The 5169-nt window shown below is 32.4% G+C and overlaps 1 pseudogene; it reads right to left on the bottom strand.

The window, feature by feature from the left end:
* Positions 1 to 709: 709 nt before the first annotated feature.
* Positions 710 to 2785, bottom strand: LOC149541332 (clavaminate synthase-like protein At3g21360; annotated as a pseudogene).
* Positions 2786 to 5169: the final 2384 nt, after the last annotated feature.

Genomic DNA, 5169 nt, shown 5'->3' with positions numbered 1-5169 from the left:
CAAACTGGATCCTCATTATTTATTTGAAGAATTTCCTTAGACTAGTTTGATCATTCACTCTGGCCTTCTTGCACCAATTCTTTCCCCCTAGGGAAAACACTCCAACCCTAGCAATAACCTCTTCTATGATTTTGAATGTCATCCCATTGATGTTCACTTTCCTTTCATTCCAAGAGTTGAAGAGTTGCATCAAGATGTGCTTGTCATGTTTTTACATTCCTTCCATAAATGGTAGTAAACTACCTTCCCAAAGATAAACCATTGCAAGTACTAAGTCAAGTGGCACTTGTATCAATTTAAACAACAATTGAAAAAGCATAGTACAAATACTGATATCACCATTTCTTAAGAATCATCAATGTTGGAAACATTTTATTTTTAAAGCATACAAGTTCTATTCATTTAAAAAGTACAATTCAATTTTACATAATTATTATACAATACATATATCATTTCACACCTCATCTTAAAATAAGAAATGAAATATATAACTTCAACAATCATATACATACTCAACAATAAACTTTTAATCTAAGACAAAACATCATAATAATGTTTTTAAGATCACTAATGTAACCGTTGCAATAAAAACATGTGGACACAAATAGTCTACAGAATAGTAAACATAATTATTTACAAACTATACAATCTGAATAACACTATCTTACTGGTGCTACCTACAAGTTTTAATGCATTAAAAACCATTGGCTTGACATACATACAGGTTCAAAGTTTATTCATGCCCAAAGAAACCTAGGATAATAGAAATAATCATGACAGTTTTCTAAGAGTCTACCATCTATAACAACACAAGAAACACAGAAAATGTTTTATGAATAGCATTACTTGCAAAAGGTAGCAAGTATTCTCCTAGGTGGTTTAGAAGGCCTCCTTGCATGCATTACAAATCTGTTGTCCAACATAACCACATCACCAACTTCCCATTTCACATCGACAACCTCCTCCTCAACAATTTTGTTGGCATGATTCAATGATGTCTTTGGGAATCATAGATCCATCTCCTAGTAAAGGGCCAGGGACCCGATCATTTTGAGGTAAGATATTGAAAAAACCTTTCTTATCCCCATCTACTATTCTGATTGAAGTAATTACTTCTATTTGAAAGAGCATATTGTTGCCATCCCAACTATTGGAATGTGTAATTTTCCCTCAAATGAAATGTAAAATCATAATACAAGATTCTAGAAATTGATGGATAGGGTTAGGTAAAGTTTTGGAAGTCATATATAATTCTAGAAAAGTCTATTTGTGTTTTGTCAGTTAATTTAGATGTTTCCAAATATGATCTAAGACCTCTATAAATAGAGGCATCATGTAATGTAATTGATATAGACATAATAGTGAAGGAAATATAATATATTTTATTGTAGCATATTGTGTTATTCTGTGTTACATCTATCAGATTGGTATCAGAGCTATTGTGTTTTTCATCACCAACTCACCCCTAAAAATTTTATTCCAGAATCTCTAGCCCTACAAACAAATCCAAAAATATGCATTGCATTAGTTTTTGATAAAATCATCTCAAAAACCTATGTGGAATACAAAAATTCAATGCAAATCTTACTTTCTTTCCCCTTCTTCCTTATCCTTGGTATTATACAAGGTTTGCCAACCTCTAAACAAATTGTTAGGATCATCCTCTGTAGGAATATTGGCTGGATAAATCAACCCTTCTTTTTCAAGTTTGCTTACAAATTTTGGATACCTCTCCTCCATTCTCCCAGTAATCTTGTTACTTAGGCCTCGTTTGGTTGTTGGAAGATGAGGGCCAAAACTGGGTTATCAGGGTTACAACTAGGTTTTGCAAAAAAAAATGGGCATTTGGTTGGTTAAAATTATAACCTGGTTTTCAATTTCATCTTCCAATTTTGGTCAAAAATTGGAAGATTTTTCTTCCAATAAAAAGGTGGAATTTGAAATTAAAACCAAGTTTTGAATTTTATGATAGTTTTTTTAATAATATTGTGGGGTCCACAGTATATTCATCTTTCATGTCAACCAAATGGACCATTATATTTCCAAACCACAAAACCAAGTTTTCAAAAACCTGGTTATAAGATAACCTGGTTATGCAACAAATTCATCTTCCCCAACCAAACAGGGCAAGATTGTAGTTTCCCCTCCATCAGGTGCAACAATCTCACAATAAAGTTGGGAAAGTCTTCATACTACGTCATCAATAGAAAGATGCAACTATACTTAGAAGCATATAACACATATAATCTTGTGCTATTTTTCAATCATTTTAACTAAAGGTGAGAAAAAATAGGGTCAATTTTCTCACTACTAAACCAACTTGACCGTCTGAAAAATAGAAGACCTCACAAGTATAAATCTAATTTTGTAATTAAACTAGTATGTTAATCACCAATAAACATACCATAGCCATCTCATGGTGGAATTTGATGGGCTTGCGAAGAGGAGCTCCATTTGCTGTAAAAACTCTTCCTTCAACCCTTCTTCTTGAAGCTGCTCCAACATATGCCTTCTCTTCCCAACCAAATGCCTCCATAACTCCATTGAAATTTGATGCAGATTTAAGAGGAAATCCTCTGAAAAGCAATGCTCCCACCTTCTTGAGATGATTTTTGATCCATTCTTTGTTATTTTGAATGGCATGGAGAAAGGATTGCAAAGTGTTGCCCTCATCACTCACATCAAGGGGTAATAGAACCATGGGAAAGAGGAACCCATTTTCAGCAATAACTTTCTAGTGGGCAATTTTCCCTTGTTGGAAAGGGCAATCCTACAACTCCCCCATTTTCTTAAAACCCTTCACTACCATGTGCTGAAAACATGATTCAACTTCCCTATTAATAAGAGTGTACAATGAGATTTTCTTGAACAAGTCAGAGAAAAGTTGGAATTAGGCTTTCGCTCCGATCAAAAAAATAATTAGGGTTGTCAATATTTGTCGACTCATCCGAGTGAAAAAGACTTGTTGATAGTCTAATAAAATTATCTGTATATAGATGATAGATATGGTAATTTGTTGTCACCTTCTTACCCACTTTTCCTCAACTACGTTGCTGTGAAGATTCCCACTCTTCTCTAGTGTGGTTGGACTTTTAATTCTCTCGTGTCTGAATTGATTTTTTTTATTCACTTATAGACTTGTTCACACTCTATTAAACTCTATTAAACTCTGTATAATGATGATAGATATGGTGATTTTTCTTCGATCGCACTAGTGTGAAGATTCCCACTCTTCTGTAGTTTGGTTGGACTTTGAATTCTCTCACGTGTCTGTATAGATTTTTCTATTCACTTTTATTTATTTAATCCTCATACTCATAATCCACATTTATTACATTTCATTTATTAAAGTTTAATTGAAATTAGTAAAAGATAGGAAACGCTATGTAGAAAATGAGGTGAAGGATTAGGAATTCAGTTGTAACTTTTATTTTTAAAGTTCGTTATAATATGACAGGATTTATCTCTATTGTGTCTAAATTAATCTTTCAATTTTTCATTTAGTTTTAGATTATTGTAAAAACAGGTTTTGAAGGGGCCTTGAAACACTTTAACAAAAATAGAAAAGATAAAGCATTAAAGTCCACCGGGTTTTACAAAGACCTAAAACCTACTGAGAAAAAATATCAAAATTAGGTTTTATAGGGACCTAAAACCACATAAAATATCCAATAAAAGTACCTAGATTTTACAAGGACCTGGAACCTAGTTTAAAGACCAGACAAAAACCAAAAAATAGGACCAAAAACATAAACCATTACTTGCAACCAGCAAAAAAGACCAAAGGCTAAGACAAAAACCAGAGATCAAAACCCAGTGAGAGCTACTACTACAGCTCTTTGATCATTTTGACAACCTCTTTTCCAATCTCTATAGTGTCTTGAATGGAATCAGCAGGCAAAATACCAACAGCCTCCTGAGCCCACTTCCTAGAACTCTGCTTGGTTCTCTTGCTTGGACCCCCTAGTGATATAATCTCTTCATTTGTGTGTTTTCCAAGACTAGCAGTAGTAGCGCAGATATTGGAAGTCACCTATTCCATTTTATTACCACTTTCCTTAATAAGCACTCAGAGGTTTTGTTCATAATCCTTGACTTTGTTTGGGATGTTTCCCACCTGCACTTCCAACTAGCTAATTTTGGCATGGTAAATATATTAGTTTTTTTGCACAATATCCATTTTCTTTTTCAGACCCATTATTTTGTTATATATCCATGAATCAACTTGAAGAATGGAATCATCTTTTTCCTTTGCAAAATGAAAAAAGGAAAGCATAGTTTCCCTCTGCAGAGAATCATTCTTGTCCTCTTCCACAACCTTTCTGATGGAAGAATTAATCTTATCTGTCTGTTCCTCCTCCCTTATATCAGTAGGGTCCTCATTTTTGTCCTGTTCCACAACCTCTCTGGTGGGTGAAGTAATCTTAACAGTCTAATCATCCTCCCTTATAGTAATAGGGTCCTCTTTAGCCTTTTCCATCTCTTCTTCACCAGCATCAGTATCACTTTGATTGCCCTCATCGCCAGTGTTACCTTGTCCTGTGCTTTCTTCACTATTTTCTTCCTCATCCTCTTTCCCACTATTATCAGGCATGAATTCTATTTGTATTCTATGTTCATTACATTTCACTTATTAATTATTAAAGTTTACTATTGTTAGATTTGAATGGTCTCTCTTTTGTATTTCCCATCTATTTAAATTGTCTCTCTTTTATGTTCTATTGATTTTTTTATTAATTGTTATTTATTTAATTATTATAGGATTAAGGGTTATAATGAACCTTGATTAAGTTGTAGGTATAATAAATTTTAAAATTGAATAATTATTAATAATATTTAACCAATTTTATTTTCATTATTAATATAAATGCACAAAAATTGACCTTTGTTAAATTATTAGACAAATACATTTTATCAATTTTCAATATTTATATTACTCTTAAATAAAATTTAATTAATCTATTTTTAAACAAAAGAAAAAAAGTGTCAAAGTTGTTGCCAATAGTGTTATATGATTCATTTAGTTTGGTCTTATAAAACCCCTTAATTTTTTAGGGTTCCTCCATATTATTACTTTTCTACTAGACTTTAAGATATAAATTAAGTATTTCTACCTTTTGCTAAAATTATTTATAGATTCAATACTATTTACTTTTACTTGCTACTATA

This window comes from Cupressus sempervirens, chromosome 8, assembly GCF_028749045.1.
Source record: "Cupressus sempervirens isolate cs-2001-9-10 chromosome 8, ASM2874904v1, whole genome shotgun sequence".
Classification (NCBI taxonomy): Eukaryota; Viridiplantae; Streptophyta; class Pinopsida; order Cupressales; family Cupressaceae; genus Cupressus; species Cupressus sempervirens.
Note: the sequence above shows the minus strand (reverse complement) of the source record. Positions and strands in the feature narration are given on the sequence as shown.